Genomic DNA, 25,867 nt, shown 5'->3' on the forward strand with positions numbered 1-25,867 from the left:
TTAAGGGGGGTGTGGGGGGTTGGTTAAGGGGGGTGGGTATGGGGGGAGGTTAAGGGGGGTGGGGGTGTATGGGGGGTGGGGTGGGGATGGTATGGGGGGGTGGGGGCGTATGTGGGGTGGGGTGGGGTGGGGTGGGGACGGGTTGGGAATGGGAGGAGGGTATGGGAGAGCGGGGGATTAAGGGGGGCGGGTATGGGGGGGGGAAGGGGGGGGGGTTATTTGGGGGGGAGCTTAAGGGGGGTGTGGGGGGGTTAGGAATGGGAGGGGGGTTAAGGGGGGTGGGGGGCAAGGGGGATGGGGTGTGGGAGGAGTGTGTATGGTTTATGGGTAGGTTTAGTGGCGGGCGCCCAGGGGGGAAGTAAGGTGAGGGTAGGGTCCCAGGGGTAGAGGGGGAGGGCCAAGGGGATGAGGGGGTTATGGAGGCGGGCCGAGGGGTGAGGGGTAAAGGTGAGGTGGAGGGAGTGGGGTTTTGGCGGGGGGGTGGAACAGGGATGAGGGGTGACGGGGGGAGTTGGGGGTTGTGGTTCTGGGGTAAGGGGGCTGTAGGGGTAGAGTGGGGAGAAACGAGGGGTGAGGTGAGGGGCAAGGTAAGGGGAGTGAGGTAGGGGGCCGAGTAGGGGTGAGGGTCATGTGGGGTAGGGAGGTCGGGCGGAAGGGGGGTTGAGGGGTGAGGGGGAAAGGGGTTGCTGAGTTTGGGGAGGGGCCCGGAAGGGTGTGCGGAGGGAGTGGGTGGTCGGCCGATTGCAGGATGGGGTTGCCCTGGGCCCACCATGCTCACGTCGAAAATATTTGTTAATTTGGTTGACAAAAAATTTTAAGTTTATAAAAAAAAATCTAGTGGTTGGTCGATTGTAGGATGGGGTTGCCCTCGGCCGACCATGCTCATGACGAAAATATTTCTTAATTTGGTTGACAAAAAATTTTAAGTTTAGAAAAGAAATCTACTTCGTTAAACTAATTTAATATGAGAAATTTCAAGGAAAAAAATTTAACTGACCTTTCAATTGCGGAAATTCTTCGTTGAATATGTTGTTGATCCCAATGTAGCTGCTCCACAAATTCGCTCCAAGTCTTTTAACGAACCTCAGCAAACCTTGATGTAACGTGAGTAATAGTGATAATGGAATATATAGGTGAAACTACAAAGATGTTTTATCGTACGGTGAATGCGAGATTAATTAGTTTTAATAAATTTTAACATGTTAATTTTTTATGGCGATGAATGAAAATATGATAAAGTGAACAGTTTGGAATTGTTTTATAGCGGGGTGAATGTGGGATTACCTTGTTTCTAAATGTATTATAAAAGTTTAAAAAAACATTCAATTTTTTAGTAAAAATTATATACTTTGACTATTAAAATAATTTAGGTAGAAGTTGTAGTTTACAATTTTAACTTTAATGATTTATTTCATAAAAAAAATTAAGTTTACATTTTTCATTAAATTGCATAATAAAATAATGAAGTGAAATATATCTCACAAACTTTTAGGAGGGAAATATTTTCGTGAAATTTTTTGGTTGCAATATTTTTGGAGGGAAATATTTTCGCGAAATTTTTTTGGAGGGAAATTTTTGGAGAAAAAATTTCATTCTCTAAGCTATATAATATCTTAAGGAGACTCTCCATTTGTATCATTCAACATCTTCTATTTGAAAGGGATGGATTGTCCTAATAGTGAAGTTTCAATTTATACAGCATCAACATCTTCATCGCGTAACAACTCTATTCATATGGATGAATATAGTGGGAATTCTTCCACTATGAATAGAAAGTCAATTCTTCCACTTAGTCCTGATCCTAAGGACTATGAGAGCAGCATTGATGAAAGAGGGGATGGAGAATTTCAAATAAATAAAGAGTCACAAATTCCACTTAGTCCGAATTCGAAGGACTATGAAAGCAGTAGTGATGATGAGCTTGATGACAAATTTCAAAAGAATGGAGTCTCACGGTGTCCACTTAGTCCTAATTCTATGGACTATGAAAGTAGCAGTGATGAAGAGCAAGATGGTGAAGTTCAAAAGAATGGAGTGTCACGGTGTCCACTTAGTCCTAATTCTATGGACTATGAAAGCAGCAGTGATGAAGAGCAAGATGGTGAAGTTCAAAAGAATGGAGTGTCACGGTGTCCACTCAGTCCTAATTCTAAGGACTATGAGAGTAGCAGTGATGAAGAGCGTGATAACAAATTTGAAAAGAATGGAGTGTCAAAGTGTCCACTTAGTCCTAATTCTAAGGACTATGAGAGCAGCAGCGATGAATTGCCTGATGATGAATTTCAAAAGTATGGAGTGTCATGGTGTCCAGTTAGTCCTAATTCCAAGGACTATGAGAGAAACTTTGATGAAGAGCGGGATGATGAATTTCAAAGGTATGGAATGCCATGGTGTCCAGTTAGTCCTAATTCTAAGGACTATGAAAGAAACTTTGATGAAGAGCAGGATGATGAATTTCAAAAGTATGGAGTGCGACGGTGTCCAGTTAGTCCTAATTCTAAGGACTATGACAGCAGCAGTGATGAAGAGTGGGATGATGAAATTCAAAATAATGGAGTGTCACGGTGTCCACTTAGTCCTAATTCTAAGGACTATGAGAGAAACAGTGATGAAGAGCGCAATGATGAATTTCAAAAGAATGGAGAGTCACAATGTCCTCTTAGTCCTGATTCTAAGGACTATGAGAGCAACAGTGATGAAGGACATGATGATGCACTTAGTCATAATTCTAATAAGTGTAAAGGTAGCAGTGATGAAGGACAAGATGATACACTTAGTCCTAATTCTATGGACCGTGAGAGCAGCACTGAAAATTCACATGAGGAAGAATATCCAATAAACAACGAGTCAAAATTTCCATTGAGTCCGAATTCTATGGACTATGACAGTAGCACTGAAGAAGGGGAAGATGAAGAATATCCTCCAAGTCAGTATTTGAAAAGCACAGTTGATCATAGTGTGGATAACGTTCCTCTTAATGATGATAAAAAAACTTATACAAATGATGATCTAATGATGGAGATGTTGCCAAGAAATATTGTATCGAGGAGTAGGACCAGACCTTTTCGTATCAATGCAAGATGTTCTAGTTATACAAGGGGTAGAGCAGAATATCTGACGAGAAGAAGTTCTATCAGCGCACTCATTTCAAGTGAATGTTGCCAAAAAGATTGCTTGAAACATATGGATTTCAAATTTGCATTTGAGAGCAGGAAGAGATATTTGTCAATGAATAAAAGCATGCAAAATTCATATTTAGTTGGGTGCATGCAATCTACATTGTCAAGTTATGATTATCATATTAAGACTTTATTTATTTGTAGAAAAGCTTTCAAAATGTTTCATTCGATTGGGAATTTTCGTCTCTCGAGAATTCAAGAAAATTTGGAAAAGGATCCCACATTTTATTCTGAAATACGTCATAAAAGACAGTTTGGGCCATTATCAAACATTGCAATGTCATGGATGAAAGATTTATTTTCAAAGCATGGAGAGTGTATGCCAAATAGAGAGACAATACATATTCCAGATAATTTTTCGAGACGCGAAATCTACAACTTATACAAAGAATATGCAGAAGGTGATGAGGGACATGGCCGGTTTATTACATATCAATATTTTGTGAAGATATGGAAGAAAGAATTCAATAATGTCCGTATTCCTAAGAAGACAAGGATGGGGATTTGCAGTACATGTGCTTCTCTTAAATCAAAAAGGGAAAATGTGAAGGCTCAGAAAGAGGTAGGCATTCATAACTTTAACTTTTAAGATTGTATATTCATCAAGTATGAAAACATATTTCTTAATGGCTTTCTTTTATGTTGTGTAAATTCAATTGTCAAAGAACTTCAGGAGCATCGCGAACAACAAACAAATGAATGGAAAAAGTTGTACAAGCATCGAAAGAAGTGTTATGATAATCCGAATAAATATTTGGGTTTGATAATTGATGGTATGGACCAGAAGAAAACACTTTTACCATATTTTGTTTGCACACCCAAAAATTTACAGGAGGAAAATTTTATTCAGTATCACTTGGTCGGTTGCATGGTCTTCAATGGGAAAATGTTGCCAAAGGTGTACTTCACAGCTCCAAATATTCATAATGATGCAAGTCTGACCATAACCATAATTCATGATGTGCTTTCTCATTAGTCTGGTAATCTTCCTAAAGTTTTGTATCTACAATTGGACAACACTTGCCGTGAAAACAAAAATCAGGTTGTTTTTGGATATCTAAACATGCTTGTTGAATTGAGAATTTTTCAGAAGGTAAAGGTTGGTTTCCTTCTTGTTGGGCACACTCATGACCATATTGATCAGATGTTCAGTTGTTTTTCAGTCACATTGAGGAGGAAGGAAGCTAGGAGCTTGCCATCATTAATTGAATGTATTAAGAAATCATACATGCCAGAGCCTACTTTTGATGTGTTGGAAGAAACTGTTGACATGCGAAGGTTTATTATGGGATCATATGGCGAGGGGAAATGCATTGAACAACTTAATGACATTAGCTTCCAACATCAATTTCGTATCAAAAAAATTGATGGGAAAACACTAATATGGGGCAAGAAGTATTCAGCTACTACAGAATGGGCATCGTCATCAGGTTTGCAATTTTTGAAGTTCATTCCAGATCATCCAATATTTGCATCGAAAATATTGTTATTACAATCAGTTGGTGAAGTTCATAATGCACGCAAACAAAATAGAGATATAAATTATTCTGATTGCCTAGAAGAAATTAAAAAATGTATTAGATATACATATGAGTACTTTGACATTGCTGATTCAGTTTGGTGGGAGTCATTTTTCAATAATCAAAGTGATATCATTTCAACAAGAACAAATGAAGATATACCTTTGAAAAATCCATTTATTTGGCCACAAAATGTGTCGAATGCACATGAGGAAATAAACATTGTTGAACAACAACAATCTCAAGGTATCATTAATTCTTCACAGGCAGAGGAAAGAGAGATGTATATTGGTTCCAGAAGATCTCGTGCACAACGTGAAGCCATGGAAGACCTTTACAAGGGTTCAGTACAGGATATTAAGGAGGGTTGCATGATCACAGTGCTAGCAGATGGAGATCTCAATGGCTATCCATTTTGGGTTGCTAAAGTTATAAAGGTATTTACAAAAAATGAGGATGTTACAAGTGTTGAAGTACATTGGTATGCCACAAATACACACCCATTCAATGGTGTGTATAAGCCAGAGATGGTAGTTGACAAAAAAAATGGCGAAAAGAGAAAAAGAAAGGGTACGAATATAAATCGTCGCCGCACAGACATATTGAAATTGGAGGATGTTGACATACTTGTTTATGACTTCAATTTAACAAAGAGGGGAACTCTTCGCTTCAAGACGATAGAGATTCTGAAAAGGTTGTTACCAGAAGGAACAGTATTGAGATGGGAGTCTATTGAAACCAGTCGTAGATCTAGAAGAATTTTGAAACCTGAAATGATGGGCATGCATGTGGACTCAGATGGGGCACTAGTTGATGAAAGAGAAGAATATGGAACATCTTCATCAGCATCCAGTGACTCATCTGAAGATGTGAATTCTGATGGCGTGCAAGAAAATATGAGTGATTTTGAATAATTGTTTAAGACAGTTTATCTAACTGATGTATGCATCGTCTCTTGAAATAAAATTTTTGATTTCCATATGGTGTTAAATGAGAAGTTATGAGTCACTTTTATGTTGTTAGATCATTTTACTAGCATTTTTTTTAATTTTGAAGATTGACCCTAAAAAAAAATCATCATTCTAGTATAATCACTTTTTCGTTTTCAAGCTATATTTTGCACGAAAATTTTGTTTTCACTGCCATTTTTAAAACATGTTCAAAATTGTCCCTAAAAAAAAAACCATCGTTCCAGTATACACACTTTTCGTTTTTAGCACTGTTTTTGATGTTTTTTTGGCGTTTTTTGGCCAGAGTTCCCGTTTTGAGTTTATAGTTCCCGTTTCAAAGTTTACATTGTTTTCTGGATAGGTTCATCAAAATGTGTATTATGATGCCAAGTAAAAAGCAAGTTACAGCTGAAAAAACTACTCAGTTATTCTTTCAGAATGTTTGAGTGCATTTTGGATTGCCCACATCCATTGTTAGTGATCGAGATTTTCACTTTGCTGGGAATTTTTGGTCAAGTTTATGGGGATTCATGCATACTAAATTGAAAAAGAGTACAACTTTTCATCCACAAACAGATGGTCAAACAGAAGTGGTGAATAGAATAGTGATAAATTTTCTTCGTGGGTATTGCAGCAAGCATCCTAAGTTGTGGGATGAACAGTTGCACTATATTCAACATTCTTACAATCGAGTCAAGCACTCTTCAACTCAAAATTCTCCATTTGTTATATACCTAGGGGGGATAATATGGGGTACCAAGGGAGGTACCCAAGGTAATAATGTAATGATGGGATGGGCCATAGTAATAAATAAGGTGGTTAACCCATGTCATGTAAGGGACCACAAGTAGTTAATAATAATGTAATGGGCCCATGGTATTAGTTGATGGTATGAGGGAACCATGGTAATGACCCATGGTATTGTATGTATGAGGCCTATATAGAGGCTAGAGACTCCACATGGAGGATATGAGGAGAAGGATTATTGTATGAACAGGCATATGGCTTGTGGAGTGTTCTCCTTCCTTCTTTTGTGCCCAAGAAAGTGCTTTGATACAATTGTTGTAGCTCTGATACCACTTGTTGTAGATCTAACCCAGAAAATATATGAGAATATAAATAAAACCAAGAATAATAAGATAGAAATAGAAATGCTTCTCTTTATTAATATCAAACCCTTATGGTAGGGCAACACCATACATTCACTCCTTAAGGAAGGAGAACACTCCACAAGCCATATGCCTGTTCATACAATAATCCTTCTCCATCCTCCAAGTGGAGTCTCTAGCCTCTATATAGGCCTCATACATACAATACCATGGTTCATTACCATGGTTCCCTCATATCATCCAACTAATACCATGGGCCCATTACATTATTATTAACTACTTGTGGTCCCTTACATGACATGGTTTAACCACCTTATTTATTACTATGGCCCATCCCATTATTACATTATTACCTTGGGTACCTCCCTTGGTACCCCATATTATCCCCCCTAGGTATATAACACCATTTGAGGCATGCTTGGGATACTTGCCTAAATCTCCTTTGGATTTTATTTTTGGCAAATATGTTGCTATTGAAGGTCATAGCGACATAGACAAAGCAAGAAAGTTCATTGAACAAATCCAATTAGTACACCAAAAGGTTCAAGAACAGCTTGAGAAAAGCCAAGGCAAGTACAAAGCAAGGCACGACAAACATCGTCAAGATCACAAGTTCCAATTTGGTGATGAAGTTTGGCTTCACATTAACAAAGAGAGGCTCCAAGGAGAAGGTAAAAAGCTAAAAACAATTAGATATGGTCCATTCAAAATTTTGGAAAAGATTGGTAACAATGCCTTCAGGTTGGATTTGCCTTCGTATATGAAAATTTATGATGTTGTTAATGTTGATAATTTAAGGTTGTATGAGCCTCCTTTGATTGAAGATCAAGGAGAGAATATTCAAATTCCATTTATTGAAGACTTTTCTTCAGAATTCCTTGATGAACTTCAGAAAGACACTATACTTGACAGAAGAACAAGGATATCAAAAAGGGAAACTGTCAATTATCTTTGAGTGGGTCTCAAGGGTACAAATCCTTTAAAAGCCAAATGGATAGAGGTTGTAAAGGTGAGGGAACGGTACCCTCACCTACTAGACAATTGAAAGTGATCTTTTGGGGTCCAAAAGGCTTCCAATGGGGAGGAGTCATCTGGTGCTCAAAATTAGGCTCAAAACTAAAAGTGGAAGAATCTCAATAAAATTATCTTCATATAGAAGTGCTCATGATCCTGATTCCAACGGTGTGAATGACACTTGAATCCGAGCTCATATGAAGAAGTTAGAGCAAGTCAAAGCTCAGGTTTGACCTGGACAGATGGTAGGAGAAGATGAAGTGGCATGACTCTTTAGCAAATGATGAAGCGCCAAGTAGCAGGCCACCATTAGCCCCTCAGTTAGCAAATCGCATTTTGCAGGCTACTTTACGTTAAAGAATCATCCTCAAAACAACCTAGGGTGTGATGCAATAATCACAATCACACATCGCAGAAGGGAAGTGTTACAAAATCAGCCCCGACAAGATCAGGTTGTGATTTCGATATCGTAATCGCATATTTCTCATTTCAAAGTTCTGTTATATGTATTACCCTAGCTCCACCTACTGCGATATATATTTTGGATATACTGTAGTTGATAGTTCCATCGGGTTTGTCGTTTATCGCAATCGCATATCGCCCACACTGTGTTCACAAACCATAAAACCTGTCGATACTCACTGATTGCGATTTGTGATGGAGTTGTCGGTGTTGATAGTTTATGGCCATCGCATGGCGAAATTTTCACCCAGTTAGCGCTTTTTGGAGCGAAATTGTAGGATCATGCCGGAAACGGTGAAATTTGTGGAGCGAATATTGGGAAAACTAGCAGAGGTCATAACTTCTTCAGTTTTCCACCAAATTGGATGCAAAAAGAGGCTAGATAGCCAGTTTTTGACATTATGGACTTGTTGGAGCAGGTTTCATAAGCATTTAATCATTGTAAACACATATTTTTACACTTTTGAGAATAATAGAGAGGTCCAAGCCATTAGAAGCTGGACCAAGGAGATGTAGCCCAGGAGGAGTGAACTCCTTTATCATGTTCCTGTTGTAATTTTTTTTGATGATGTTATGTACATGTTTATGTTGTTTTTCAGTCTCTTATTTATGTTAAATTGCTCATAAAATTAACATAAAAACTCATCATTTCACTTGCAAAAATTCATGAATCCTTAAGCACAATGAAAGCATTTTGTTTCTAATTTGAGGAGGATCTTAGCACAACAATCTAATATTCTAAATTATATAATGCATAGACAATATAAATTGAGGAGTAAAAATATTGTTGAAACTCCTCCCAAAAAGACCCCTGAAACTCCTCCCAAAAGGACCCAAAATGATACCCCTTCTACTAGCCAGCCTAAAGATGATTCTCAGAAGGAAACTTCTAAGAAACAAGATGTAGGAACTAAAGAAATAAAAAACCCTCATACATATTTTATCCTTGAAAATGAACTGGATAAAGTAAAAATTTCCACTCCACTCACTGAATTAATCAATAAAAATGCATATATATCACGCAAGTTATAAAAAGCCTTGAAGATAGGGAAGGTATTGATACAGTCAATTTGGCTGATGACCGACCTGAGTTATAGTTTGGACCTGAGGTCGAAGGAAATTCTTAGGATGGTAGTGTACCCCCTTTCTACATTAGCTTAAACATTCATGATAAAAATTTTCACAATGCTATGCTTGTTTCTGGAGCCTCACATAATCTAATGCCTAGAGCTATTATGGAGAAACTAGACTTAGACATGGCTAGGCCCTACAAAGAATTATATTCATTTGATTCAAGTAAAGTTAGATGTTTAGGATTAATTAAATATTTATGTGTTACTCTAGTCTAAATGCCAACAAAGAGCTTGGTAATGGACATTGTGGTAGCAGACATACCTCCTAAGTATGGAATGTTTCTCTCTACTTCCCGGGGAGCAAAATTACAAGGGAATTTGCAAATGGAAATGACTTATGCTACAATTCCAGTGTTCAGTCAGCCAAGAAGACTATATAGGGAAACCCTAATGAAGTACATGGTTAGTAGTCAAGACAAACCCAACAATTTCCCCCTGTATTCAGTACATTCAAACATGGATTCATTTATTTTGTACAAAAATGAATGTGTAGAAAATGAAGTTTCACCTTTAGACGCTGAAAGCAATGATACACAGGAAATAAAATTGGATTCTAAGGAAAGACGTAGAGGGAGAGGCTCTCTGGAATATGAGTTTTGATGGGGTTGTAAGTAAGGATGGGGTAGGGGTAGGTGTTTTTATTGTAAACTCATCCACAAATATGGATAAGGGCCATGGTTACAAACTAAATTTTTAGTGCACTAATAATATAGTTGAATATGAAGAATTGATCCTAGAGCTACAAATTTTAAAGAGATTAGGGGAAAACCAAATTTCTGTGCATGGGGATTCTGAACTATAACCAATCAAATTAAGGGTGAATATACTGCTAAACACCCTAGACTAAGAGCCTACAGAAATGCAGTTTTGGTTTTTTTGCAATGTTTTTATGAATATGATTTGGCTGTCATCCCTAGAGGCCAAAATATTTTAGTTGATGCCTTGGTTGTGTCAGCCAGCACTTGCAAAATTCCTTTTCATTCCAATAGGAAATATGTGGTGGAAGTGAAACACTGGCCATTTGTTCTTGATAATGTAAGGTATTGGCAGGTTTTCGATACTGATAAACAAACAGAAAACTTTTTACAAATGAAAGATGAATTCGAGTTTGTAAATATTGATATAGAAAATGATATAGATGAAAATGAAAATGAAAAAGAAATAGTGGTTAATGAAATTGATGATAATCAAGAAGAATGCGAGGTTCTGCAATTAAAGGTCAATGTGTTACCAAGAGGATTGGTAGCATTGGAAGAGATTTTTTACTCTGATAATGTAGCCCAGAAGCCAAAAATAGAACCTGTAGGAGTTGATGTAGAGGACTATAATATAGGAGTTGTAGAGGACCCCAAAATTGTCAAATTTTCCAAGTCCCTACCTCCTAAAGAAAAACAATAATACATTGAGCTTTTTAAAGAATTCACTAATGTGTTTGCCTGGAGCTATGAAGACTTAAAATCTTATGATACAAGTATCATTCAACACATCATTCACATTAGGGAAGATCAAAAGCCTTTTAAACATAAATTGAGAAGAATGAACCCAGTTTTACTGCCTTTGATAGAAAAGGAAGTCAAGAAAATTTTCGATGCAAAGATCATTATACCTCTTAGATTTTCAAAATGGGTCTCAAATCTTGTACCTACTAGGAAGAAAGCAGGTGATATTAGGATTTGTGTATATTTTAGAAATCTTAACAAGGTTTCTCTAAAAGATAATTATCCCCTTCCTAAAATGGACCATATCCTACAAAGGGTAGTTGGCTCCAGCAAAATCTCATTGCTGGATGGTTTCATAGGATACAACCAGGTTCTGATTCATCTTAATGACCAAAACAAAACAACATTCATGACACTTTGGGGCACATTTATGTACTTAATAATTCCTTTTGACCTTATTAATACTGGGGCCTCCTTCCAAAGAGGAATGGACATAGCCTTTGCTGATGAAATTGAAATATTTATTGTGATTTACCTAGATGATATAACTGTGTTTTCGAAGACAAATGAAGAACACTTGCTGCATTTAAGGAGAGTCTTTGAAAAATGCAAGAAATATGGCATCTCTCTGAACCCTTAGAAAACATTGTTTGGTTTGGAGGAGGGAAAACTTCTAAGTCATATCATTTCTAAAGAAGGTATTAGAATAGATCCTAGTAGAGTCAAAGCCATTCTCAAAATTCACCAACTTAAAAATAAGAAAGAAGTTCAATCCTTCATTGGGAGAATAAATTTCCTCAGGAGATTTATTCCTAACTTGGCTAAAATTTTAAGATCAATTACAAATATGCTAAAAAAATACATGGATATAAAATGGAATACTGAAGCCAATAAATCCTTCAGTGATGTAAAGTTATCTTTAACTACTACATTGTTTTGATAAGCCCTAATTTTACTAAGGATTTTATGATTTTTTCTTTTGCATCTGAGCATACTATTGCAGATGTTTTATTGTAGAAAAACAGTGAAGGCCATAAACAACCCATAACTTTTTTCAGCAAATCTATAAGGGATGCATCTCTAAAGTACAACATCATGGAGAAACAAGCCTTTTCTTTGGTGAAGGCATTAAAATATTTTAGAGGATACATCCTACATTCACATATCATTGCATTTGTCCCAAGTGATGTGGTAAAAGATATTCTAACGCAGACTAACCCAGATGGCAGAAGGGGGAATGTATTGTTGTGATCCTAGAGTATGATATTGAAATCAAACCAACTAAGCTCATAAAAGGTCAGAGGCTAGCCAAACTAATGGTTGAATCCAACTTTCATGTACTGGATATCAATTATATTTTTGCATTGGATGAACAGGAAGAGTCGACGACTCCACAGGTATCAGAAGCCTTTGCTACCTCAACATGGTATGTATACATTATCTTTGTACTACAAAACTTACATGCTCCTCCTAGTTTAACCGAAACAAAAGCTAGGTTTCTTGAATTGAAAGATATGAAATTTTTTATTTTAGATCAAAATTTGTATTGGAAAGATTCTGGAGGTATTTTACTAAATTTTCTATTGCAAGATGAAGTTGATAGTGGAGGCCATTTGTATTGGAAAATTACTGCCAAAAAAATCTTAAAGGTTGGTTTTTATTGGCCAAACATGTTTCCAGATGTGCATAAAAAAGTCACCACTTTCCAACAGTGTCAAATATTTGAAGGTAAAAGAAAGTTGTTGCCTTTACCCTTAAAACCCATCTCAGTCGAAACTCCTTTTCAACAGTGGGGTCTAGATTTCATTGGTGAAATTCATCCGAGCTCCTCAAGCCAACATAGATGGATATTAACAACCATTGATTATTTTACAAATTGGATTGAAGTGGTCCCAACTAGGCAAGCCACAGACACTGTCATTATCCAATCTTTAGAAAACCACATTCTATCTAGGTTTGGATGTCCCCATAAAATTATCATTGACAATGTTGTTGCCTTTAATTCCAAGAAAACGATTGACTTTTGCAATACATACCATATCATATCGGGTCACTCAAATTCCTATTACTCACAAGGAAATGGGTTAGGTGAGTCCTCCAACAAAAGTTTGGTCAATATCATTAAAAAGCTTCTGCAAGAGAATAAAAATTCATGTCATAAAAAGTTAATCAATGCTCGGTGGGCTAATCAAATAAGAACTAAAAATTCTATTGGAATGTCTCCATTCCAAATAGTATATGGAGCTGATTTTTTTTTTCATGTTTCTCTAGGAGTACCTGTGTTGAAATTGCTACAGGAGTCACAAGTGGAAACCAATGTTCTACAAAGAAGAATCAACCAGACTATAAATTGTAGAAGTCTAGGGAAGAAGTTTATAACAAAAGTCAGCTTATTCAAGACAACATCAAAAAGATCTATGATAGAAGAACAAAAGTAGATGACTTCCAGTTAGGTGACCTGGTGTTAAAGTGGGATTCAAGGAATGATGACAAGGGAAAACATGGTAAGTTTGACAACTTGTGGAAAGGGCCATATAAAATTGAAGCTTTCAGAGGCAATAATGCATTTTTCTTGAAGGAATTGAATGAGAAAGAACTACCTGGTGGACCTGTCAATGGCAAACTTATAAAACACTATTTTCTTCAAAGTTAAATTAGTTTCATTTTAAGAGCCATTGTGTATATCTCATTTTACTATTCTATTGCAAGAGTGAGGGTGGCTCACATCAGAAGTTGAAGCTCGAAGAGAAGGCCCTAATCTTCTAGTGATGTGTTTCCCATATTGGAAAATAACATCAGATGGATCAAATTTAGTTGCAGAATAAAGGCAGCATGCCCAATGGATCAAGCTTACTCATCTAAAACATTCTTGACACCCCACAAGGAGGTGTCATCCCCATTAGAGCTACTATTGGGGTCCTATATTTCATAGGATGACTTGATTGCAGTTGTCATTTTGTATATTAGATGATTGTAAATAATCTTCCATCTTGCAAATTTATTTCCAAAGAAAAAGAAAAAATAGAAAAAAAGGCAAAAGAGGGAATATATATATATATATATAGATATATATATCAGAAAAGAGAAAAGAATAAAAATAAAAAAATCAGAAAATAAAAGAAAAAGAATGAAGAAACACCACAAAAAGTAGGTATGAAAGTGAGCAAGTCTAAATGGCACTAGAAGAAAAATAAAAAATGCATCAATAATACTTTAGAGATTTTCAATGAACTGTGTAGCTTGTTTAAATGCCACATCAAAGTTAGAAGTATATTACTTAGTTTGATCATATAATTTAAACATGATTAAACTGAATCAACTAAAAATTAGGTTAGGATAGTAAATAAATCAACCACATAGTGTAATCATGGTTGAATTTGACTAGGTAGAATAAATGGATTAACCAAATTGTTTAAGCTTGGTTAGTTGATAAACAAATGAGGAAAAAAGGATTAAAACCTTAGAAAAAATGAAAAAGGGGCTTGCAAGTCAAAAGGTGCCCTTAAAATTAATAAAGCATAGTTAGACTAATTAATCACAATATTTAATCACGATTATCATAAGTTGTAATAAACTTTTGGATTGGATGCAACAATTTTGTCATTTGTAATAATTTGGGTGCATTTTTCAATGACTATTATCTACCCCACTCAGATCAACGGTGGGGGATCATTTCCGACCCCCCGGGGTGCCTCCAAAGGTTATCCAATAGGGGGGGATCTGGGTAAGTGATCTCTACTAACCCACTTTTTCTATGTGGAATCCACTCATCTACTCCGCTTCCCCCCTCCAAAATTAGTTACCGCCACTACCCCCCTCCGAGCTCCCCACTAATCCGCTTTCCACTACCGTTGACCGCCCACACAACCATTTCCCTCCGCTCCACCATACCACGCCACCTAATTACCTCCCGTCTAATCATACCCTGCCACATAATTGCCTCCCATCATCCTATCTTGCCACGAACCACTCCCATTTTGCCACCTGTCCTCCCCACTCCCGTCTGTTGATTCTTTCCATTGAAATCCAACTGTTCCTAATAGGAACGTTCCTATATGAAACATACCCACTCCATAACAAGCCAAACGTAGCGGAAAACACAGTTGCTCTATAAAAACAAGAAATGTGCTCAAGTGGGCCCCCTTTCTTTTCTTGTTCATGATAAATATCTGCTGCGTGACTCGACTACCATCATCTCCTACCTAGCTATCTAGTCAGCTGTTGCAGAATCTATACAACACTTCTCCGATCAAGTACCTGTCACGGCAAAAAAATACACAGTGACCAATTTGTCTTTCCCGGGTAACCATTATCTTTCTTGTCTCATTTTCCTGTTTCAGTATGACACCTAATGGAAAATCCAAAGCATGTAATGAAAATCCAATGTTGCCGCCACCTATTGATTTGGACCATCAACCCTTAGTCAATCATTTATACCAAGTTGTAGAGACCAATTGTGAGTTCGATCTTTAAGAACTTCACAGTTGGCTCAAATAGAATTATCTTGACTTCAGTGATAATTTGGGATTGTGGGACTCCCTCCTACCCCAATTTATTTTTCCCTAGACCTGTTATTTCCTAGAATTTGTAGCTTGGTGTCAATTTCGATACATTCCAATTGAGATAACAGTAGTGGCCCAAAATGGTGAAATCCTTTTCTCCATTAATGTTCATTCAATCTCAGATATGATCCAAATCCAAAATCCTGATAATATACAACCTTTTCACCCATATTTCCTCATGGAAATGTACAATAAGCTAGATTTCCCATAAAGAGCCAAGATATTTGAGATTTTCTTACTAGAAAATGGCCAATTGCCCAAAACAAACCCTCCTTATCCTGCTTCTATCTTCCCTGAGATGACCAAACAAATAGTTTCAATATTTGCATGCTTATTAGGATACCATTCTGACCAATCGGTCAATGAAATCATCCTAGCCTTTCTTTCTTTGTTTTCCAAAGGTGAGAAGCCTCCTATCATTTTCTGTTATAGTGATTTTTTAGGCAAGAGAATTCATGAACAATTCATGAAATTTTCAACTGAAGGAGTCTTCAAGTATGCATTTGTCTTGGTGTATTTGTTTCTTTATTATCAATCAGACATGTTTTCTTTTCATCTACAGAAGTTAGACAGTTAATGTAACTCCCAATCAATTATTCATTGGACCTCCCTCGTCAGAAAGAACAGCACTATATTCACATTCAATGATTTTGTAGATCAATTTTTGCATATGGCAGCTAGTTTGTTAAATAGTGATGCAGAACCAAGAATACATTGAGAGATCAATAGAATTTTGCACCTAAGTGACTAGACCAAGAAATGAGACTGGTATTTATGCCAGAGTTATACAGAGATCAGGGTATATCTGTGTGAATTTCCCCCTAATAAACTCCCTAATTTTGTGCCAATTCGCATTTTTGCCTTAGAGTTTATCAGGAAAATGATCAACATGGAGCGAATACACTTCCTGGCAGCCAAGAAGAAAGCACAATTAAAAACAAAAACACAAATTGGTCCCTTCACATGCAATGCAATATTAGCTGGACAAGAAGCAAGTGCCATTTTGAAGCAGATGAACTTCAGGCACAGTTTTACATGGTCCTATGACCATTTTGGTATAATTTCTAAGTTGAGGGTAGAACAGAGGTATGCTCCTTATGCCCATACTTTTAGACAATAGAAAGAAAAATTCATGAACCAAGAAGAATGGAAAGAGAATACATTATAGGGGGGCGAAGAACAAGTGTTATCAACTTCATAGGCACCAGTACCACAAGAAAAGGTTGAGAAAAGACCAAGGGAAACCATTTCCCCTTTAGTGACAGATATTTCAGCAAATTTAATTTCATAGTGTACAATAAGAGGCAGAAGACCATGGATGTAGGAGAGACATAGCAACAGAGTGCAGAACAAGAACAACATATTATCTTAACAGGCTCAGGTACACCTTCAGTGTCAAATAGAGAGGAGACCATTCCTATATTGTTGATGACCTCACTAATAATAGAGACATTTGTTTGATCACCAACATGATAGATGGAATAGAGCAAGAAAGATCAGAATATTTTTTCTATCTACAAAGAAATCAAAGCAAAAAAATCAAGCACTCAAGGCTACTACATTTTCGCAGTCTTGGAAGAAAACAACCACCACCCAACATAGGCTTCTTTCGGCCTTTGATGCTAAGAAGAGAAAAATGCAAGTTTCTTTCCTAGAGCCCAAATTTGCATAGCCTCGATCAGCAGATGACTACAAGTAGTCCATCTTTTCTTTTAATACAGATATGATACATCCTATAGACAAAATGGACTTCCATAAACAACCTAGTGAGATGATTTATGACACTATCACCAATTCATCTATGGTTGCAGCTAAGCTCCAAGTCTCTATAAACAACATTCAAGCACACTTAAAACTGGAAAGGATTTCTTCTCTAGCCAATGACACAAATATAAAGCCTTTGGAAGATGTGATCATTAAATTTGGATATGATCTCAACAATATAAAAACATCTGAGGAGATTATAAAGAATAAAAATCAAGATATGGCAACATTGAGAAAATAGCTTAAGCTCCCCTCCACTGAAGATCCACAAACCAAGGAGTATGGAGAACAAGAAAAGAAAAAAGAGAATATGTTCAAAATTATTATTAAACATAACAATCAAATTGCTAAGATGGAGAAATAAATGGAAATACTCCTAAAGGAAAAAGAAAAACAAACAATTTTAGTGTTGGCCATTCCTTTGGATATGATTCCAGTGACAGGTACATCAATAGCATAAGCATCAACATCAGCAAAAACTTCAACAGCAGTTACAATAGAAGAAGGACAGTCCAACAACACACCATTAGACCTAGCCAAAGAAATGGAAAACATGTCCATTAAAGACCAAGAGTTTGAGAAGTTGACTGCAAAACTAAAAATTTTGCAAGAACAAAAAATTAAAGTGGATACTATCTATCTAGGATAACTACAGAAAACACACAAGCTCACACAAAGGATAGAATATCTAGAAAACCAATCCATTATGAATGACACTATGGCACAAGCTAAAGAGAACATATGGCTGGAGATAAATGAGGCCATCACAAATATATGGCCATCCATTGAGATCATCTTCGAACAAAATGAATTGGTGCAGAAATCAAAGAGACTCTTAATAGATGTGAAAAGGGACCTTGGCACCAGACCGAGTGATGCCACTGCTCTGATAAGGTTTTTGAATTCAAAATCCATAGAAGAATTGGACGATCTAGATATAGAGGATAGAACAGACACGATCCTAGAAGTGAGAAAGGTTCTCACCAAGAGAAACTTGATGCTCCAATTAGAGAGCAAATGCAATGGTTTGGAGACTATTATACAAAGGTTTCATAAGGAATTTAATATATTGCATCAAAAAGGTCTCCCTGGTCTAGAAGGGATGGGAGATACTTTGGTCAAGCTTGAAGATTATCAGTAGAAATTGTGCTCCATTGCCAGAGACAAGTCAAAATTTGCTAAGGTTGAGGGTACCATTACAGGAAAAGAATTCATGGAAGGCCTCAGTTATGACCTGCTAATTAAACATGAAATCCTTCATTTGTTTCTTGGCAATCCTACCTTCGAAAAATACACAGAGGTAGATATGACTTATCGAAAGTTAATTACGTTTAAACTTCCACATGAGTAGAAGTGGGCAAAATTGTGTGAGTTACTAAAGTAAACATCATCGAGCCTCCATAAGGAAATCAACAGAAAAGCCTCTATTTTTCAGATCCATTGATCACCAACAACTTAGGAAAATAGTGCCTGTAGCTCCAAAAATTTCAGATTTCCTAGACTTAAGTTCTATTTTTGTAATAAGTTTGAGATATTTTTGCAAACAATTCTAGATATTTTCTAAGGAAGATATTTTGTAATAATTTTTATAAATACTTCAGATTTCGAAGTATTAGTGTTGGGACTTGTACTGAGAAAGACTACCATTTTACTGTAAATTTGATCACTGATATTAAGTGACCATTTGTATTAATACAAGAAAGTTGTTTCAGGATTCATATGTCATATCTATTGGTGAAGTGCTTCTCACTGTTATTTTGTTACTTATCTATTTTCATATGTGTTTCTTTCCTCTATTTTTTTAAATAAAATTAAGTTCAGAATTTGTTTCATAACACTCTATTTTGGCTTAAAACAATGTCAATGTTTTCCACTGAAGTCTAAATATAGAATTTAGGTAACAATTCTATATATTTAAAGTGAATCTTAATCTATTCCTCCTTCTCCATTTCACAAGCTACAAAGATCCAGTAGTATGCCTACCTTTCCCTATTTAACTTAAGCTTAATTATTTCTGTAGGTGATCATTTTAAACCCTTCTGACTCCATTTCCCAATGGCATTTCTTTGTTGTTCCAACCAAACCAATTCAAAAACCAAACTCTGAACTTTCACATCTAGCCTAAAATCCCAAAGAAAACAAAGCTAAATCAGAGAGAGAGATCCCTCTCTGAGTTTAGAAGGGCTAGCTTCTAAACTTAAAAGTGGTTATGTGGTTACCTTTGCAATTTCTTTCACAACCTTAAGAAATTATGGAGTTCTAACAGTTGTTATGCATGAACGATAAATTATTATGAGTTTATGATGTCAACATGTTAGTTAGTCACTGTTATGGATATCATGATCTTATTTATGTTTTAGTTGACATGTTGTAAAACTATATATTGCTAACTAGATTCTTTATGCAGACAAAGATATCCTCCCTTGAGGTACACTAAGGTACGAGTTTTCATATGTAGTATACTTGGTGCTTCATTCTTGATTATTCATCTATTTGATGTATAGTTTTTGGTGTATATCATGTCATCTAGTTGATTTATTTAACATGGTATGTTTGCAAATTGGTTGAATGTTTGATGAGTGGCATAATACGAGTATGTAATCCAATGATGTTGTTTTGAGATGATTGTACTAACACATATGTGTTGAAACAGTTGATATGTAATTGAATATAGTAGGTGACAGTGGTAGAATTATGTCTAATGATTATAAGTTGACTATGGATTATGACATGATTGTTTGTAAAGGTTGATTTCAAATTGATATATATGATTGCCTTGATATTTGGAACATGTGATTGACATGGGTAAACAATTGCAAGAAACATGTTTGGTATTAGTATGAAAAGTAATAGTTTATATGTTTATATAACTAACAATTGGGTGATGTGACAATACATAGTAATCCTCAGTTGCAACAAGGTAAAAAGGGTAAAATAAAGGAATTGGACAAGAATTGTTTTGGATATGTTTGGAAACCCTAATTCCAAACGAATGAGTGCCTCGCATGACAGGAAGTCTTCTTAACCTTGATTTTTGTCTGAAATTATGTTGGTATGTTCTATATTCATGAACATGTACTTGACAAGTATATTAGTGAATCTCTAGTTGCAGGTGGATATGTCAAGGGAATTGGAGTCCCTTGAGATATGGTGTGGATGTGTTCAGTTGCAAGCAACATGTTTGGTACAACAAGGTAAGGTAACTAGTATGTCATTATGTTTATTTATGCACTAACAGTTATGTGTTTATGGCAATATGATGCAGGGGATTCCATGGTAAGGAAACTGCTATGGAATTCTGAAGAAGGCTTGGGTTGAGCTTTCCTTGGGAACCATGGGGATTGAGACATGATGTTTTTGTTAGTCTTGTGCTTTTGGTATTTTGTGATTGTTGCACTTGAATGGCGATTTTGATTGTGTCTAGTGCATAGCTATGCCACTTTGTTTGTGGTGTCGTATTGTTGTTTATTTTCCTTGGTTTTCTTCTCATTTTCTTCTTGTTCTTTCCTTTATTGTTTTGAATGTCTTGGGAATTAGTTGGGGAAGGAGGAAATTTAATGGAGATTGGGGAGTGATGTGTGTGCACCCAACACGTAATGTAAGACTCAGATGAAGCTTTGTGCATGAGTAAGTGTAGCGGAAGGTAAGACTATGACAATCGGTTGGATTGATTGGGTCCATTGTGGTAAATAGACGATGATAGGACAATCATTAGAAAGGTAACCAGGAAGGGTAAAGTAAATGGATCTGAGGTGTCAGGTGCCTTGGCTATGTTGGGAACAATTGTTCTAAATGTTGTGCATGCTATGCACAAATAATTAATTTCTCTTAAGCTTGACCTTATGTAATTATGTTGGTACCATGATTATATTGATGTCTATATGTGTATACATGTATATATGCATGTCATTGACTGACTAGATCATTATTATTTTATGTTGATGTTTATGTGTATGTATGCATATCGTTGTCTGACAAGGTCATCATTGTTTCCTAATTCTTGTATGTGTGTATGTATCTCTATATCTGTGTCACTATCTAACAGGGTCATCAAGAATCATTCTTATGGAGGAATGATTGCTTAAGCAGGAAAATGACATGAAGAGGTTCCTGGTCTTACGAGGAATCAATTGGGAAGAGTAGTCATGACAAATATATGAGGTCAGTATCTTGTGGATATGAATTTATATTATATGATTGTATTATGCCTATGTTTATGTTATGATAGGTAACCCTAAGGGATGCATCAGTTAAATGAAAGTAGTGTGGTATACGACATGTTGGGACGAGCATGGATAAGGCACTGGAAGCAAGGTTTCTTGGTAGAGACGATGTGATTTTGGATGTGAGGTACTATTGTTGCGCATATGTTGTATATTTTGCATTTGTGATGTTGTGCGCATGTAGTGATGTATGTATATAGTGTGTGTACATGTTGTTATGCAATGATTATGTAGAAGGTGGTACAGATAGTGTTGTGTGCATATGTTTCTCTGCGCATGTTGGATAGCAGTGTTGTGTACATATGATGCTATGTACATGTTGGATATGTAGTGCTATGTACATGTGTTGTTGCGTGCATGTTGTACATGTGGTGCTATGTACATATGGTATATTTTTCATGATTATACAAGTGGTGTTGTGTGCATGTGGTGTTGTGTACATGTTGTACAAGTGGCACTATGTGCAGGTAGTGTTGTGTACATGCCATGCATGTGGTACTATGTACATTTAGTGTCTTGTACATGTCGTGCATGTGTTACGGTGTACATGTGGTATTGTGTACACTTTGTACAGGTGGTGTAGTGTACATGTGGCATTGTGCACATGTTGTGTAGGTGGTGTCATGTACATGTGATGTTATACACACATTGTGTAGGTGGTTCTTTGTACAAGTGGTACTATGTACATGTTGTACAAATGGTACATGTGTACATGTGGTATTGTGTGTGTGTGGTACATGTTGTATTGTGTACAAGTGGTACTATGTATGTGTATTGTGTAGATGTGGTATTGTGACATGCGTACTCGTTGTGTTGTACTCTATGTAGTACATGTATTTTTTTGTGTTGTATGCCAAGTGTACGTACATGTATTGTGTGGTATTGTACATTGGGTATAGATGTGTGAGTTGTGTTTTATATCAAGTGTATGTGTATGCATTTATCGCGTCACACGTTATGTTTGGATGCATTTCTTGTGATGTACATTATCTACGTATACGTCGTGTGTTGTGTATTGTGTTGTTTTGTACACTAGGTGTATATGTTGTATGTCAGGTGTAGCTGCATGTATTTCATGGTGTGGTATGTTGTGTGTGGTTGTATGTGTGGGATGTACACTATGTGTGTGTGCACATGGTTGAGGATAAGGCACTAGGTGTTTATCGGGTGCGGAAACCGATTTGGAGTGCATATGGAATAAGGACAAAGGTCAAAGCCAAGGATTGATTAAAGGATAAGTATCAGTGTTTTATTTTAGTTTTATTATGCATGTTATTTATGATTCTGGTCTATGATGATTACATGTGATCTATGATTCTTGTTTATGATGGTTACGTGTGACTTATGATTTTGATCTATGACGGTTGTGTTTCGAGCTAACCTAATGTGATATGTTATACATGATGATTTTCTTAAAGATATTATTTTGACTTGTTGTGAAAGGAAGCGAATAAAATTGCAAATGTACCTTATTGACGAGCTACCAATGAGGTATGGTTTGAAGTTATTTCAATTTTTTTTAATCTAATGGAAATTATGTGCTTGGTACAGGAATTCATGAACATGCTCGGTTAGGTGGTTGAAATCGACTGCAAGAATTAGCAGCATCAGCAAAAGGAATTGGAAAATGCAGCAGTTGGTTGGTAAAGAACTTTAGGAGCAGGGCCATTGTGGGACACTGGTACCCAATAGTGTCCATTGATTTCCATGAGCATGTTATGAATGGTATGATGGTTTGAGGTAGGTATATTCCTTGGCTTTGTATCTTCCGATGTGAGGAAGCCAAGCAAAGGGATGGACTGCCCAAGATGGGGGTGCCAATGGAACTTGGAAGGTGAGTGACTGCACATAAGGGGATCACTGGATTAGTCGAGGGACTATATAGAAGATAAAGGAAGGTCATAGATGGATCTGTTTTGGTCATTATAAATTCTAGATGGAATCAGATGCACATTTGGAGTGCGCCCTCGAATAATGAGCCGGTAAATTTTCACTGAGAGGACAAGTGGTGCGAGATTATAGTGCTAGAAATTGGATGGAGATTTTCCTTTGAAGCGGATTATGGACTTCCTGGGAAAGAGGTGAATCCTGGTATTACTTTGAGGGTGGAGGTGTGAGCCTCCAGATTCCATTTTTGCAGATGCAGGCATCATATCTTTTTATTTGTTGGTTGAGAAAATGTGCATATGTGTATATGTGTGTATTATTGTAAATATTGTATTGAGTTGGTTTATAAATCTCCACAGACAGTATGGTTATTTGTTGGTTGAAGAAAAGGTGTATGTGTATATGTGGTTAGTGTAAAAACTATAATGATTTGTGTTATAAATCTCCAGTAATCGGTATGGTTCTCATGTTTCAGTAGTGGTCATTGTAAATGCTGCAACGAGTTGTGTTATAAATATCCATCGACAATATGTTTCATTTTCAATAGTCTTGTTGGTTATAGGTATCATTGAACACTGAGGATGGTGTTCCCCCAAGGGGGACGGCTTTTTCATAGCCCTGGTGAAAATTCCATGTAAAAAACATATAAGGCCACAGTCGATGGGACATGTATTCCAAGTTGAATGGTGTGAGAAACATCCTAGTGGGTGTTGATTCAGTTTATTATGGCTAAGGATATTAGAAAAGGAAATGGCTAAGGTTTTGGAAAGGCATGAGGCTTTAAATTGAATTTACTTAGGAAATAATGGAAATTAGGAGAAAAAGGAGGTGAAAGGTCACAAGTTTCATGTGAGGAGGAAAATGAAGGAAAATAGTGGAAAATGAAAAAAATAGAGGGCTCATTCATAAAAAGGCTTCTGAGGATCAGTTGCTAAGATTTTGACAGGTTTTGGTGGAGATTTCTTCTATTCTCTCTCTGTCATATTCTTGGAGACTTAGTGTTTCCTTGGAGAACTCTTGGAGGGTGTGGCATACTTGGATTCTTGGAGAAAGAAGGAGAAACAAGAGAAGGAAAGTGCAACAGGATATTGGGATCAGCAACTACAATGGGATTTGTTTGCCAGTACCGAGTTGTAGATATGTTTTCCTCACTAGTTTAGACATGCATGTGGTTTCTTGGTTATGATCTATCATTAGAGTGGAGGATTGCCTGGATTGGTAGTGAATTTCCTAGCCTGACCATTTCATGGATAGCCATGGAGTTTGTGGGTTTATTTCCTTGCTTTGTTTTTGGTTGGTTCTCATGTTTCCTTAGCTTGGTTTGAGTTACTAGTTCTTAGAGCCTTGGTTGGAAAAATGCTCTAGAGCCCTGTAATAACTTGGGTTAAGTTACTAGTCCCATAGCCTTGGTTGGACAAACGCTCTAAAGCCCTTGGTGGGTTGAGTTACTAGTCTTGGAGCCTTGGTTGGACAAATTCTCTGGAGCCTGACAATAGTTGTGGGTTGAGTTACTCTTCCTAGAGCCTTTGTTGGAACAAATGCTCCAGAGCCCTGGATGGCTAGGATAGAGACCGATCTGATGATGGTTTGGTGATGTCCGACTGCGAGGTGGAATCAATGTTTGATGGGTTGAGGTGGATGGCCTTTAGAAGCCCTAGATGAGTTTTAATTAATGTGTTCTATGAGATCCCACATTCATGTTTGGAATATGGCATGTGGTGAATGGTTGAAGAGATATTTTGCTCAACCATTCTACAGTCAGGTGGAATGTGGAAGTCCCATCCTGGGTTTGGAATTTTCATCATAAATAAGAGGTTATTTATCCTTGTATTTCTAGGAGTATTATGATGGATTATATGAGGTGTATATGGTTGTGATTTCATTGATATTATTATCCCCATTATATTGGTTATGTATATGTTTTATGACAAAAACTATGTATGGCTCTCATTATGTTTTTACTTGTAAATGGATGAACAATGTATCTATGACATAATGGGTGGAATAGCCATTAAAGTGATAAGGAAATAATTCTTCATAGCGAATCTCATATAAATATGATACCCCTATGCTGAAATCTGATTATTTACACCTGTAGGTTGCATATTTACTAAGTGTTTGAAAAAATGTGTGTCACGGTTAGTCTTGGTTAGGTCAAGCCCTTGATCAAGTCTTGGAAAGTCTCATCAATTTCTAGGCATTGGTTTATAGACTAGCCCTGAAAAGTGGCTTAAATCACATAGTCTCTAGCACAGAACTGACTGAAAAGGACTATAGTCTATCCCTTGCAAGCATTGTGGGAGCAAGTATAGGTTTACAGTCGCATGCATGCCTTGTCATGTGAGTGACTGTGGGTATAATTCATTGAAATGATAGGCTAACTCAGGGGTTGGGCACCTGGAGTGGTGGATTAGCTCCCAGGGGTCCTAAAGCACTTCAGGGAGGTCTGTAAGGTCTTGTTTTGTTGACTCCATTTCCTTAAGTTTACCTAGGAGGTTGAGTCTTATCATAGTAGCCTCTCATTGCATGTTTACCTTGTTTGGTTGGTTTCTTGGGTAGATGTGGGAAGAGGGTGTTACATTGGAGCCAGAACAAGAATTCTAGTCAAAACCTCACTGCATTTTG

Source organism: Pinus tabuliformis, chromosome 9, assembly GCF_031772625.1.
Source record: "Pinus tabuliformis cultivar Carrire ecotype Pingquan chromosome 9, CPIR1, whole genome shotgun sequence".
In the NCBI taxonomy this organism is placed as follows: Eukaryota; Viridiplantae; Streptophyta; class Pinopsida; order Pinales; family Pinaceae; genus Pinus; species Pinus tabuliformis.